Genomic DNA, 16,514 nt, shown 5'->3' on the forward strand with positions numbered 1-16,514 from the left:
ATATATCTTCCGGGCACAAAACCTTTTTGATCGGAATTAATAAGTTGCGGAATCAACTTTGCCAGTCTGCCTGCCAAAACGCTTGTAAAGATCTTATATTCCGCGTTTAGCAGGGAGATAGGCCTAAAGGAATCTGCCTTAAGTGGGTCCTTTACTGGTTTTAATATAAGCACAATTGTGGACTCCTTCCAAGAGGGAGGTGCCCTACCCGCCGGGCTATAAACATAGTTAAACAGTTCACAAAGCCATGGCACCAAAGTGTCCTGTAGTACTTTATACAGCTCTCCAGGGAGAGCGTCAGGACCGGCCGCTTTGTTGTTCTTTATATTTTTAATATACGCTCCAATTTCTTCCTCCGTAAAGGGGCTATTAAGGATATCTCGACCTTCATCCGTTAATCTGGTCAGAGCCTTGCTCTCCAGCCACCGTAGGGCATTGCCCGAGTCTGGCGAGGACTCATCCTCATCATCTAATTTAGAAAACAGTGAGGGTAAGTGCTTTTCCATATCCTCCTGATGGCATGATATAGTTCCCTGATCATCAATAATTAGACTATTTATATTATTCCTGACCCGATCCGCTCTAATCTTACTGGCCAGGATAGCCCTGGTTCTTTCTTCATATTCGTAGTTCTCCATAGCGTGTACAGCCCATTGTGCCTTAACTTTTAAATCCAACAACCCGCGATATTCCAGCCGGAGGAGTTCTAAATCAGCTAAAACCTGTGGCAGGTTATCTATATGAACGCTGTGTCTTTTATTCTCTAACAGAGAGATTTTACCTTCCAACTGGCAGATGCATCAAAGTAAATACCGGGAGCAAACGGGCAGATTCTCAGAATCTGGCCGTTTGCTCCCGGTATTTTTGCATTTGGGATGCATCATCCCAAATGCAGAAATCGCAATTTAAGGAATCTCTAAATAGTGATTCCTTAAAATGCTCTTGCATTTAAGGAATCCCAAAATAAGATTCCTTAAATGCAATGCATGAAACCCGAAAAAAATAGCGAATTCGCTAATAGGGGGAGCAAATTACCATGAAGTTGAACTTCGTGGTAATTTGCTAAAACTTTGAAAAGTGCACTTTTGTGCATTTTTCAAAGTTACATGTTGCGCACACACATGCCCTTAGGGCATGTGTGTGTAACATTTGTGCACAGGTCCATTTCAGGGGTGCAACAGGGTGTCCTTTGGACACCCTTGAAATAGCGGAACATTAGCGATTCGGTAATAGCTATTCGCTAATAAGGAATGGCTTTCCCATTCATTCCTATGGGCCTTTAGGCCCATAGGAATGAATGGGAATGCCATTCCTTATTAGCGAATAGCTATTACCGAATCGCAAATAAGAAATTTTTAGGAATCGCTTATAACATTGCGATTCCTACATGCATCGCGTTTTGCGAGTCTTTAACAGCGATTCCTTAAAATTAGCTATTAAGGACTCGCAAAACATAACTTTGATGCATCTGCCAGCAAGTTTTTAAATTTCAACGCCTCCTCCTTGTTGCTGGAGCTAGTGAGGCTATGGATCTGACCTCTAACATGACCCTTATACGCATCCCAAATGAACTTGATTGGAGCAGAACCAGTGTTGTCTAAAAAGTAGTTGTTTGTTGCTGTAATAACTGCGGCGACTATATCCTGATTGTAAAGTACGGCCCTTTTTAGAGTCCATCTGGGTATAGGAATTCGACTTATACTCCCAATCAGAGATGTAAATATGATAGGAGCATGGTCTGAAAGAATGCTAGGGAGTATTTTTATATCAAGCATGGCCTCTAGAACCAACCTATCTACCAAGACATAGTCTAATCTTGAGGCATGCCCATATTTTTTGCTGAAATACATAAAACCGGATGTCGCCTCCCCCTTGATTCTATAAAGGTCAATAAGACCCACCTCATGCATCATATTGACCATGGCTCACCAGGAACGCGGGGTAGTGACATGTTGACTATAATTAGATCGATCCTGTCGAGGATCGAGAAGAACGTTAAAATCCCCCCCTATAATCACGGGAGAGGTGACCCCTGTTACGTTGGACTGAACTCTGAGTAGCCAGGTAGGATCATCTATATTTGGACCGTAATAGGAAACAATAGTCTGTTCGCTACCGCTGAAGTCAGCTTGTGCCAGAACCCATCTCCCTGACTGTTCTGTTAATACTGACTTTATAGACCCCCTAATCCCGGCCTTAATCAAAATTGTAACACCCTTGTTTACCCGAGTCTGCCCAGAACAACAGAATGAACTTAACCATCTTAGTTTCCCAAAGATCTCTTTACTTTCAGTAGAACTTAGGTGGGTTTCCTGAAGGAGGATGACTTTGGCCAAAGATTGTTCCAAGAAACTCATTATCAATCTCCTTCTCCCAGGACACTGAAGCCCATTCACATTCCACGAAATGAAAGATACCTTGTTATGGGCCATTTATAGTCTCCATCCTTCCCTCCTTGGCCAACCAACCAAACACCCGTCTACTCATCGGGAAATCCCTGAAGATTGTGATAAAATGAGGACTCGTTTTATTCTTTTCTCCCCTTGCTACCCCACCCGTGCTTCCCTTCTCCCCCCTCCCCCCCGCCCCTGTCCCCTCCCACCCTCCTTGGGGAGCCCTCCCTTTCTTCTTGAGCATACGCCCTTAGACGGGTACCCCCCCCCCTCTGTGTATGGTTAAATGTAATACATTATTAATTTCATACTAAATTTTGCCTGATGGCAGTGATCATTACTGCCTCCCAAGTGTGCCTATGATCTAAGTTAATGAATCAAATTAAGAAAAGCCAAATATTTCAGATATACTAAATCCTCCTTTACATATAGGCCGCTACCACATCAGAGTCTGCTGCCGAATCTATTCTGCAACCTCTCCGCCTCCCCCTCTACTACCTGCCCTGATCTTTTCGATAAGGCTATCTGCCTCATCAATCTGACGTATGTTGTACATGTGGTTATTCCACATTATGCGGAGTGATGCAGGGAATTTCATCTGGACGCGGGCTCCTAATGAGTTAAATATTGCAAGTCTCTTGCCCATCTCCCATTGCTTAGTAGCGGTTGTATGCGAGATGTCCGAACGAATTGTAAAAGAAAACGGACTGGAAAAGGAAGTTGACTTTATGGCACCAGTTTTTAATGCCATGGACAGAATCCTCTCTTTGGTAGAGTATGTCAGAAAGTTCACCAGGATCTTCCTGGGGCGCTCTCTCCCTGGGTTCTGCCTATATGGGTCCCGGTGAGCCCTCTGGATATCAGCTAGTAGGTCTAAGTCGTCATCAGTGGAGTCCTTCAGGATTGTAGTTTTAAGTAATGCCACCACAAATGCCTTGATGTCACCTCCTTCAATATCCTTGGGACATTCAGGAATTTTAAATTATTCTTCCTAGCATGGTTTTCAAGCCTCTCGATGTCATCTTTCATCTCCCGATTTTGCTGCGCCAGCTTGTCCATATGGACTGTAGTGGTGCTTAGTACTTCCTTAATCCTGGGCAACTCCGCTTCTAGGGCCTCTGTCCGTAATGAAACCTCCTCCACCTTCCTGGCCAGCACCTCACAAGATGCCTGGATAGCGACCCGATTGGTCTCTGAAATTGTAAATCTTTTCCCCATCTCTTCAAATCTCTTCCCCATGTCCTCCTTTAATCCCAGCAAAATATCTGCCAAAGTAACAGGAGTAGACGCTATTGATGAAGTAGGGCCTATATGTACGCCCTCCCCGGTGATCTGAGGACCGTCGTCTTCTTTAGAACCATTTGCATCCTCCTTCTGACATTCCAACCCCCCTGCACAGAGTCTTGTATCTCCAAGGCGGATAAACTGTTTGAGAGTTCTATTGATGGATGAACCCTATCTTCCATGGGAGATGAAGAAGACTGAAGTGGTTGAGCTAGCTGGGAGGGCGTAGGCGTGGTTGTTATGTTAGCACCAGTACCTGGTCCCATACTAGTTGAGGTGCTATTAGAGGCCATCTTTCCCGCTCTGTCTGTAGTAGACAGCAAGAGGACTTTATAGAATGACTTTAACGAGGGGGTAACCTTAGATGCAGCCGATACGGTGCCTTTTATCTTTTTTTTCCCTCTCCCTTTCACCGAAGGGGTGTTGTTGCTACTGTGATTCCCCTTTCCTGTCCGAGAGGTAGCCTGGATTTGTATTACTAGTGGGATCACCGATGGCTTCTGGGGTGGAGGCACTATATTGGCAGCTCGGTTTCGTAAAGTGTAGCGGCTTACTCCTGCCTTAACAGTAGGCACTTTCAAGGGGGAACTCGGTTTACTCACATACAAGCTAACAGCGTTACTTCCACTCTCCTCCATGCAGGGCTCCCAAACCTGCTCCTTACTGCCAAAAACCTGTGTTGCAAACAATGGGGCCGGTGTGAAAAGCGCCTCGCAATCTGAGTACTCCCCGGAGCTTACTCGCTCCCTGCTACCCACTGCAAGGATATCCTTCCCACAGTACTTAGTGGTCTTCCGCGCGCTAATCAAAGACTCGCCGCAACCTCCACTCCCAAAAAAATTGCCTGCAACTGGCGTTTCACAGGTGATATTACCGGGGGTTGTCCTTACCACCTTGGCATCAAAACATGTCAATTGTGTCGTCCGTCCGGCAAGCCCAAGAGACACCCGCCTTGGATCTCGCCGCCACTCCCTGGCTGCTCCGAGTTCCCGGAACCACGCCAGTTTTGAAATGTTGCCGACCATCCACGTTTTTGTGACAGAGTCTCAATACCGTGTACAGAGATCGCGTAGGGAAGCAGCTTCCGCCGCTAGGTTTCTAAAAAAGAAAAAAAACGAGGAAACAATCCTGGAGGCGATATCACTGACGCTTCAGCATACCTCTAGCAGTGTTTGCGTTCGAACGCCATACACAGGGGTAGGAGCTCCGTCACGGCCGTTAGCTTCCGGCCGTCATGCTCCCCCTCCGCCCACAGTCCACACCAAGGATATTGTACTGCATAACTAAATACTTATACGGTTCCAAAGGCGAGACCTATTCGCTATGCCAATGTTGTTTTCACATATTCATGCCGTCCCAATGCAATGACTCCGGGCCTCATTGAAGCCTTGGGAATCAAAGAGATCGCAAAGGCAGCATCACCTCCTCAAAGGAATCCTTTTATATGGAAATTGGGTCAGTGGGCAGATGGAAAACAGCAGGAGAGAGTGCCAAAAGGAGCTGGGGAGATGGAGCCTACGAGGAGGGGCGCTGGCCGCACGGGAGCGGCTGGGAGACAAGCAGGCATGGTGGTCTGAGCCGTGAGGAGCATGCATTGGTGTTGTGTCCCTGGATACGGATGCCTGCCAGGTCGCAGTGGGCAGCACGTCTGGGTCACCGCATCTGCAATGAGCAAGATGAAGATGCTTGGGGTGTCTTTTTAGGATCTCGTGAGTAGACATGGGAGAAAAATACATGCCAGCAGAAATGCGAACCTTTCTGGCATTCACCAAGAGCAGAGCTCTGCCAGGCCGTTTGGCTGGCTGTCAGTCAAGAAAATGTTTCCAACTCTGCCAATGTGACTCTTTCTGGAGGCAGACACAAATAAAAAGGAGTTTTCAAATCACGGCTGAGATTTGTAGGACTTTTTTTAATCTAGTGCCTTATCTGCGAGGAGGCTCTGGAGCACTCGTAATTGAGTTCTGCACGGTCTAGGCAAAGAGAGAAATAGTGAGAGATGGAGAGAGAGGGGAGCTGAGAATAAAGAGAGAGAAAAGGGAGAAGGACGGAGAGCGAAAGGAGAGAGTGAAAAACAGAGGGAATGAGAATAAGAAACAGAGAGAGACGAGGATAGAGGAAAGAGAATGCGGGGGGAAGAGGGGGAGGGAGGTGAGAGAAAAAGCGAGATAGCGCAGGATTGAGAGGGGGTTTAGGGTAGAGTCTGGAGTGTAAAATGCTTGTCGCCTGTTCTAGAGGTGAGGGGGCGGGACTCGTTCCGAGCAGATGATGTCAGGAGCTGGCATCACACCAACTCTGAAGGCACACTCAAGATCAAGCCACTGACAAATGTCTGGTGATGCCGAGCAAACAAAAGCAACAGAAAGCCAACATCTGGGCACTGGAGCTGCTCACTAGACTGGCAATTCCCGCTAGAACCCCACAACAGCGCTGACACATTTCGTCTGCTACCAGCTCTTGGATAAAACAGCACAGATAGACAAAAGACATTTGGTGAAGCAAGCGTGACCCCTTCATCGGGGGGAAGACACAACCTGGTCGGTTTCTGTCTGTGTACGATTTTAAGATGTAGATTACCATCATGGTTGTGCATCCGTCAGACAACCATGGCGCCCGGTTCGCACAACACTACACAAAACAGCAAGAATTATACACAAAGCAACACACGCACAGCAGGGAATGTGAGAGGAAAGGTGCCGTGTTATATACAGTGGGATACAGCAGCGAGTACAATGTTGCAGTCAGCGGTTCCTCACAAAGGCAGGCGTCATAATCTGTTTGGGTTTCATGTAAATGGGATAATAATCTGGAGCGAATCCAGGGATTGTGCGCAGTGAGAAGGCGTGCCTCAGTGGCCTTGGCACTTGGCTCCATTGTCTATCCAGTTCTTCTTGCAACTGCCACAACCAGAGGCGGCAGAATGGTACCAAAGGAATGGATAAGGACATCATCCCTAGCAGGGATTTGAATAGGAGAAATTAGTGACCTTTTCCCTATCACTAGAATGGCCAAGTGCATCAATCTTGTTGGTCTTTCTGGTGTTGGATATGCCTTGTTCTGAACTGTATCCAGTGTAGCCCCCAGGAACGCTATTTTTGTGGACAGCTTTAGGGCTAATTTTTGTGGGTTCGACGTAAGGCCTAATTTGTTTAAAAAAAAACATAAACATGCTTTGGTTGACCTCTTTGCAGAGTGATAGGAAGGTGCCTTGATCAACCAATCGTCAAGGCATGGAAATACGTGGAGTTCTTCCTGTCTTAGAAATGCAGCTCTTGGAGCCAGGCATTTTGTAAAGATACATGGTTCGGAAACTCTAGTGGATCATGACCATACGAAATGTCTGTTTCCTTAAATATTTGTACAATTTTCTCAATCCATAATGGGTTTCCCTTCCCCTGACTTCTTCCTGACCAAGAATAAACAGGAGTAGAAGCCTCTTCACTTCTGATTTCCAGGGACTCGTTTTATGGCCCCTTTGTGAGCATGGTCTGGACTTCTAACCTTAGTAGATGCAGATGTTTTTGCGGGGACTTCAGGGGTGGAGTCGGAGGTGGCTATTGAATAAATTCCAGTGTGTAACCGAATGCAATTAGATACAACACCCATTAGTATGTTTTATTTTCAAAGAGGTTATTGGATATTTTGCCTCCGAGGCATCTAGGAGGAGATAGAGCTGTAGCCAGGCCCTGTAGTCAATCATTGTTGCCTTCCTGTACCCATGCCCTGTGAACCCAGCTTTCGTCTCTGTGTTTGCTTGATGTATGCTGCTGAGGAGGTTGTCGATGCTGGTACTGTGGTCGAAACAGCTGCAATACAGCTTGGTAGGTTTGATAGCTGTATGGTTGGTAACCTCTATTAGAAAACTGTCCTCATCCTAGAGTATGACGAAAATTAATTTTTCCATATTATAGAGTACCCAAAGATTGGCTGTATCTGTTTTTATGGATTGTGAGGCCTCGTCAAAATGTTTGTGAACAGAGCTTCACTATCATATTGCAGATCTAAAATTTTGCTTTGCACTTCCGGTCTAAAAGAAGTGGCCTTCAACCACTCCTGCCTCCGCAGGACTGCTGCTCCTACTGAAGCCTTTGGGACTAATGTCCATTGTGCAGGCAATGATTTCAGAGGAGGCTTGCTCTCCTTCTTGTAGGATCTTTTTGGCCCCTACTTTGACATCATCTAACAGACAATCTATGTATGGCGTCATGTCTGACCACATCTTTCGGTCATATCGTCTAAGTGCTGCCAATGTATTAGCTGCTTGCACCATCAATGCCAACATAGATGAGAAGCACTTTCTAATGTGTCCAGACTCCTTTCCTCCCTATCAGGTGGTGTTAATATTGGAGCTGATGGATTTTTTGAAAGGCACTGAGCCGCTTGGGCGACAATGGAGTCGGGTTTTGGATGTCCAATCAGGCTAGCTGGAGAATTTTCCAGGGCTTTATACTTTTTGTCTAGACGTAGCAACACTGCTGCTTCTGTTGAGCAAGTTACTTACCTTCGGTAACATATTATCTGGTAGAGACACAGTCTAGCTGCAGGGTCTTGTTCTTCTTTTCTGGATCCAGTCTGATGCCTGGGGAGAATTCAAAGTTAAGGAATGTGCGGCAGGATGTCACTATCAGATGCCAGATTTTTCATGGTCTGAATACCTTCCTCCCATATGAAATCCACGATAGGGATAACTCTGGTGGTCTTACGATAAGTTTCTTTGAAGTTGTATAAGAAACAGTTAGATTGTTTGGTAGTCATCAGAAGGTCAAATCTCTTTGCAGCTCTTTCTAAGAGATTATAAAAACCTCCTAGATCCTCAGAAGGAGAATCCGTCAGTGGTGTTATTGGAGATGATGGAGCCAGAATGAGATAATCGTCTCACTCAGTATGGACATTATAGAGCCAGGTTTGTTCAGCATATGGAAGTGGTGATTTTATATATAGATGAAAAGCACTTTCTAATTTGTCCAGACTCCTTTTCTCCATATCAGGTGGTGCTAATATTGGAGCTGATGGATTTATTGAAAAGGCGCCAGTAGGTAGTTATAGTTAGGAGCTAGTTTGCATAGGAAAAGCTTTTTTTGAATTTGCCAATATCTTTGGCACCATTTGATGAATCTCCGCAAAATTTTCAAAACTAGTGGGGCGCTCTGGTCAGCTCTTGTCTTGAACGTTTCGGGGTGAATCGTCAAGCAGGGGCCGAGAATAAAAGGGGGGTCCCAAAACGCATTCTCTCCATGTTCATTTCCATAGGAAATTTTGTCGCGGCTACAGCCCGAACTGCTGAACGGAATTACACCAAATTTTGCAGAGGGGTAGCTCTTGGTCCAGAGTGCACTCTTTGCTTTAAATGGTGTAAATCTGTTCAGTAGTTCCTGAGTAACTTAAAAATCACAAATATTGATATCTGGTGACCGCGGTGAATCTGCGAACCCTCCCGATCACGAGCTTCATTCTGATTGGCTGTCAACACTCCAAACCAAAAAGTGTTGGCAGCCATCTTGTGACTCGGTAACATTGAGTCTGAAAAAAAAAGGGGAAGAAACGATAAAAAAAGAAAAGGGGACATGGTAGAAACACCCTGACCCCCTAGACCTGCTGAGGGTGTCCCAGAGGGACCCCCAGGGCCCAAAAAAGCATTAAAAAAAATATTTTCGGGGGATTCGCGCTGGGTGCGTGAATCAGGCAGAATTTTTTTTTTTAAACGAAGCGCGGGCTCCTGCGCTTCGTTGTAATGAGACCCCGGGTGGGCCAAGTCCCGGTGGCAAAGTTTAATTAGCAGACAGTGACTCATGGGGGCCCCTGCAGCCCCGGTGACCGCCATCTCCCCGGGGCTTTGTTATTAATGTGCGTGAGGGGGGTAAACGCAGCCCCGGGAACGCCACCTCCCTGGGGCTTTGTTATTAATGTGTGGGAGGGGGGTACACGCTGCCCCGGGGACCGCCATCTCCCCGGGGCATTATTGCAATTATGTGCTTGTGGGCCCCCCACAGCCCCGGGGACCGTCACCTCCTGGGGCTTCAATTGAAATAAATAGGTATGGGGGTTCCTGCCCCCCACATTGCCCTCAGGGACAGCCACCTCCCCGGGGTGGACTAAAATTAAGGGTGGGGCAGTCTTGCGGGCCCCCCCAAGCCCTGTGGACCGCCACCTTCCCGGGGCTTCAATTTGTTTAAAGTAGTGTCAGGGGGGCTTCTGCCTCCCCCCACACTGCCCCGGGGACCACCTCCCCGGGCATTTTGAAAATTGAATATGGGGTCCATAGTGGACTCCCTGCCCCGGGAACACTACCTCACTGGGGCTTCAAACATGATGGGAGGGGGGCCACGCAGCCCCCCTCCTGGAGCCCTCCTTGGCCCTTGGGACTGCCAACCCCCAGGGCCAGCTCCAGCAATGTCCCAGGGTGCCCACCCCCGGGACATTGCAAACACTGCTTTACTTCATGGAAGCGAGAGCAGGAAACCTGCTCTTGCTTCCATGAAGCAAAGCAGATTGCTTTTAGACAAGGGGGGCTGCATGTCAGCAGCTCCCCTTGTCCAAAAAGCAATGCCGGCTCCCACAGGAGGCGGGGAGGGGAGCCGTCTGGGACCGTGGGGGCATTTGGGCTCCCCCCCGCGGTCCCCAACATGAGGCCAGGCCCCGGGGATGGGGTCCCCGGGGACAGAAGTGGCCCAGGGAAGGGGGGTCCACGCGGCCCCCCTGTTAAATAAATAAATAAAACGAGGCACAGCCCCGGGGGGTGGTGTCCCCGGTGCCGAAAAAGGCCTCAGGAGGGGGGCCACACAGCTCCCCTCCTTTAAAAAATTATATTTTTTAAATATATATATGCCCATGTCCCAGGGGATGGGGTCCCTGGGGCCATAATCGGCCTCAGGAGGGGGAACCTGTTTTTTTTATTTTATTATTTCAATAAAAAATGGGTCAGGCCCGGGGAGATGGGGTCTCCAGGGACCCAAAAACTATTAAAGGAAGGGGGAGCCACACAGCCCCCTTCTAAAAAAAAAAAAAAAAAAAAAAAAGAATGGAGAAGCTGGCATCTCGCCAGAGGCCCAGCCCCTCCCTGCATCACTCTTCAAACATGCCTCCTGGCGTGTTCTGGGTTGGGGATTAAGTCCCCTTGAATCCTAAGGGTCCTTAGGGGCCAACTAGCCCACCAGGTACCTCCAGTAAGCCCCACACAGTGGGATTGCTGAGAGGGGGTCGGAGGCCACGCCCATTTTTACACCACTCTGCAAACACACCTCTTGGCGCATTGCTGGTGGGGCGAAGAGGTCCTCTCATGTCCTGAGGATCTCAGGACTAAAGTGGACTTCATCCCCTGGGCACCAGTGCGCCCAGAGGCCAGTTTGCAGAGTGGTGTAAAAAGGGGGCATGGCCTCGGACCACTCTCAGCAATCCAGCTGTGTGGGGCTTACTCGAGATAACAGGAGGGCTAGTTGACCCCCAGGAACTCTCAGGAGGCAAGGGGACTTCATCTCCCAACCAATAGCGCACCAGGAGGCGCATTTGCAGAGTGGTGCAGAAAGGGGGCATGTGTGCACCTCTCAGCAGTCCCACTATCTGGGGCTTACTGGAGGTGTCAGGTAGGCTAGTTGGCCCCTAAGGACCCCTAGCATCGCAGAAAGGGTGATGGCATGTGTGCACCTCTCAGCAGTCCCACTATCTGGGGCTTACTGGAGGTGTCAGGTAGGCTAGTTGACCCCTAAGGACCCCTACCATCGAAAGGGACTTTAATCCCCTTCCCAGAGCGCGCTAGGGAGAACGTTTGTAGAATGGTGGACAAAGGAGCCTGGCCTGCTATGAGAACTTACCATTGCTGCTGTGTGGGACTTACTTGAGGTAATAGGAGGGGTAGTTGGCCCCCATGGACGTCCTTGGGGGCCAACTACACTCCTGCTACCTCCATTAAGTCCCACACAGTGGTATTGCTAAGAGGTCTTCAGAGGCCACGCCCCCCTTTCTTCACCACTCTACAAATGCACTTCCTGGCACACTATGGGTTCGGGAATGAAGTCCACTTCACTCCTGAGGGAGTTTGGGGCTAAGTAGCCCTCCTGATGGATCACTGACATAATATCGACTACAAAAATATAGGCATTTACAATATCGACTACAAAATATCGACTCCAAAAATATCGAAGTCCTATCTACAAACAGGTAAGTACAAAAATATCGAATCAAAAATATTGTTTAAAAATATGTACTTTGTAAAAATATCGAATTTATTAAAATTAATGTAAAATTAAAAAAATATTAAAAATAAATAACTAAAATATACTTAAAAATACTTAAATAACCTTAAAATTATTAAATAATTAATTTAAGTTATAAAAAAAATTACAATTTTATTTGTTAAAACATATATATATATTAACATAATATTATTAAAAAATATACAATATTATTACCGTAGCATAGCAAGAGTGTTAAAATTACTATTCCCACTCCAATGAGTGCAACAGTAGGGAAAGCGTTGGATAGCGTAGCGGTAAAAATTACTATTCCGACTCCAAAGAGTTCAACAGTAGGGAAAGCGTTGGATAGCGTAGGGGTAAAGTTACTATTCCCACTCCAGTGAGTGCAACAGTAGGGAAAGCGTTGGATAGCGTAGGGGTAAAAATGACTATTCCCACTCCAAAGAGTGCAACAGTAGGAAAAGCGTTGGATAGCGTAGGGGTAAAAATTAATATTCACAATCCAAAGAGTGCAACAGTAGGGAAAGCGTTGGATAGCGTAGGGGTAAAAATTACTATTCACACTCCAGTGAGTGCAACAGTAGGGAAAGCGTTGGATAGCGTAGGGGTAAAAATTACTATTCCCACTCCAGTGGGTGCAACAGTAGGGAAAGCGTTGGATAGCGTAGGGGTAAAAATTACTATTCCAACTCCAAAGAGTGCAACAGTAGGGAAAGCGTTGGATAGCATAGGGGGAAAAATTACTATTCCCACTCCAAAGAGTGCAACAGTAGGGAAAGCGTTGGATAGCGTAGGGGTTATAATTACTATTCCCACTCCAAACAGTGCAATAGTAGGGAAAGCGTTGGATAGCGTAGGGGTAAAAATTACTATTCCCACTCGAGTGGGTGCAGCAGTAGGGAAAGCGTTGGATAGCGTAGGGGTAAAAATTACTATTCCCACTCCAGTGAGTGCAACAGTAGGGAAAGCGTTGGATAGCGTAGAGGTAAACATTACTATTCCCACTCCAGTTTGTGCAACAGTAGGGAAAGCGTTGGATAGCGTAGGGGTAAAAATTACTATTCCCACTCCAGTGAGTGCAACAGTAGGGAAAGCGTTGGATAGCATAGGGGTAAAAATTACTTTCCCACTCCAAAGAGTGCAACAGTAGGGAAAGCATTGGATAGCGTAGGGATTAAAATTACTATTCCCACTCCAAAGAGTGCAACAGTAGGGAAAGCATTGGATAGCGTAGGGGTTAAAATTACTATTCCCACTCCAAAGAGTGCAACAGTAGGGAAAGCGTTGGATAGCGTAGGGGTAAAAAGTACTATTCCCACTCCAGAGAGTGCAACAGTAGGGAAAGTAAATACTTCATATATTATTTAAAAAAATATAAATTAATATCTATAAAAAATAATTAAAAGTAATTACCAATTTAATATAATATAATAATTAATCAATTAACATTACAAATTAAAATTATTTATTACAATTAGTTACCTATTAATACAAATTAATTACAAATTAACAATTAATTAATTAACAATTAAAAATTAATTAACAATTAATTCAAATTAAATACAATTAAATAAATTGAATTATATATTTAATTATAAATAAATTACTTCCCACCCTATTCCCCTAAAAACCCACAACCCGCTACAGAAAATAAATTAGTAAAATTACCATAATTAGCAATTAATCAATTAAATAAAATTAATTGGCAATTAAAATTTAATTAATTACCCATATAAAATTAATTAACAATTAATTCTAAATAAATACCAATAAATATTTTTACATTATTTAATTAATTATAAATAAATTACTTCCCACCCAATTCCCCTATAAACCCACAACCCGCTACAGAAAATAAATTAGTAAAATTAACATAATTAGCAATTAATCAATTAATTAAAATTAATTGCCAATTAAAATGTAATGAATTACCAAATATAAATTAACAATTAATTCAAAATGAATACCAATAAATACATGTACATATTTATTTAATTATAATTCAATTACTTCCCACCCTATTCCCCTATAAACCCACAACCCGCTTCAGAATTACATTACGCAAAAATTAAAAAAAAACTTCATTAATTAAAATAAATTATAACATAAATACACACTTTTCACACATACAATAACAAAAAAACACTATAAAAAAATTCAATATTATTAAATATTCGATAATTTTAATAACCTATATTATATATAGGTTATTTTAACTTTCTATATTTTTAACATTCGATATTACATTACTTACCTTAAAAATAGTATTTTTGATGTCTATATTCTGTCCATTCGATATTTTGTCCATTCTATATTTTAAACTCGATATTATGTCCATTCGATATTTTTTACTCGATATTTTGACTGTTTACCCTCCTGATACCTCCTGTAAGTCCTACGCAGCGGAATTGCTGAGCGCTGGTCACAAGCCCACCCCCTTTCGGCACCACTCTGCAAGAGCAACTACTACATCATAGTTATAAATTAGCATTTAAAAAACCTTAGAAATTCACTGAAAAAAAACATAGGTTTAAGGTAAGTTATAGTTAGTAATTAGCATTTAAAAACCTTAGAAATTCACTGAAAAAACAACAGGTTTCAGGAATGTTATAGTTAGTTGGATATTGCACTCATGCAAAACCAGAGAAATGTGGCTGTTCTAGTTAGTTGAGCTAACTATAACTCGCGCCCCCGCAATGCATTGATGATGATGTCACATATTATATCACTCATGACAAGGTCAGTGACATCACTCATGACATCACTGATGGTATCTCAAATGACATCACCGATGACATCATCCAGTGACTGAGTGTTTCTGAAAAGCTTAAGAATGTTATCTATATATACGCCAAGGTGTATTGAAAAATGAGTGAGTGTATGAGTGTCTGAATGGATGATTTAGTAGGTGTTTGACAGACTGTACAAGTGAGTGATTAAATGTGTTTTAGTGAATGCATGGGTGAGTGACTAATCTGTGTGAATGTTTGTATCAGCCTGTCAGTTGGTATGTAAGTGGCTGCATGGGTTGGTGCGTAGCTACATGAGTGTCGATATGGGTTAATGATTGGTTTTCTGAGTACCTGTATGGGTGCCTGATTGTCTGTGTGGGTGGGTGGGGATGTGTGCCTCCCTGCATATATGTGGGATGATTCATTGGGTGTATGGGTTCATGAGTACGTCTGTGAGGGGCTGTATGGGTGGGTGAGCGTGTGTAGCTGTGTTGGTGAGTGAATGGATGTCTCAATGGTACATCTACGAGTGTTGGAGTATATAAGTGAGTATATGTGAGAGTGAGTGATTGTGAGAGTGGTTGATTCTTTGGGTGAGTGGCGGTGTGTGAGTAGCTGTATAGGTGTATGAGTGCATATATCAGTGGCTGTATTGATCAGTGACTGCATGTATGAGTGACTGTATGGGTGAGTGAGTGGATGTCTGTAGAACTATGAATCAGTGAGTGGGTATGTAGTAACTGGTATTGGCGTGTCTATGGTTTCAAGAATGTTAGTCTGTATTTTTGAGTAGGTGTAGGAAAGGTTATATTAGGGTGTGAGGAAGTGCATCAGATGTTAAGTGGATGATGTCATCAGTGATGTCATTTGAGATGTCATCAGTGATGTCACGGACCATGTCATGGGTGTAATATGTGACATCATCAGCAGTGCATTGCGAGGGCGCGAGTTATAGTTAGCTCAACTAACTATAGTGGCTGAATTTCTCTGGTTTTGTACGACTGAAATGTCCAACTAACTATAACGTCCCTGAAACCTGTGGTTTTTTCAGTGAATATATATATACATATATACACACACACACTAAACTCTCTAAAGATTCAGTAGTAGGTTGAACTGAGCAGCGCTCACTGGAGACTCCCTCACACATTATGCAGTAGAAAATCAGATGACAGAAGCATCTAAGGAAAGTGTTGTTGAGGGTGCTGCAACCTGATTGGCTGAAGTTTGGCTTTTTTTTACATGAAAGGGGTATGTTACTGAAGTTAAGGCTTTATGACCTTCTCAAGCTATGTTTAACATGACACTGCTTTTCTAGTTGTACAGTGGGACTCCCACTTCGACGACAGGGAATGATTTAAGCATGTGAATCTATGACAGATCGAATACTGGAGAAACACTATTCCTATTTTTGTACATCTGGCCCCAAATTTTAATTAAAATGTGGTCTATTTGTATAAATTGGTGTTAGATTTCATGTGAGTGTTGCATCAGTTTCTTCTTCAATTGTTTTGGTGTGGTTTAAATGCTTTACACTTGTTCCCCTGGGTAAGCCTTGCTGCTCAGTGCCACAGCTACTCAGGATTGAGCTATGGGTTCGACAGGCGAAACATAAGGGTTCTAAAGGGCGGGCAAGGGTATTACACTGTGAGGTTGCATAACCACGCCATTTAATAAACCCCATTTCCTCACAACGTACATTTCTTTCACTGTCAAGGCTTGTCGAGCACACAAGAAATATGATCTTAATTTCAATATTTAGCACCCTGTCTTGTGGGCTGCCACAGCCTGCCTCAGGGGTGACTCATTAATATTAAAAAGGTAGGTTTGGACTTGGCAAAAGGGGTCATTTTGTCACGTTGAGTTGGCCGGTTAGAGGCTGCCTGATTATGCTGCAATTTCAGAACTAGAGCTAT

At 44.5% G+C, this 16,514-nt stretch overlaps 1 protein-coding gene across 3 annotated transcripts in view; it reads right to left on the minus strand.

Annotated features, from left to right (window-relative positions):
- Nucleotides 1-16,514, minus strand: part of SYNE1 (spectrin repeat containing nuclear envelope protein 1) — a 2,361,447-nt gene that overhangs the window by 143,278 nt on the left and 2,201,655 nt on the right. The window lies entirely within an intron of this gene.

Source organism: Lissotriton helveticus, chromosome 6, assembly GCF_964261635.1.
Source record: "Lissotriton helveticus chromosome 6, aLisHel1.1, whole genome shotgun sequence".
NCBI lineage: Eukaryota > Metazoa > Chordata > Amphibia > Caudata > Salamandridae > Lissotriton > Lissotriton helveticus.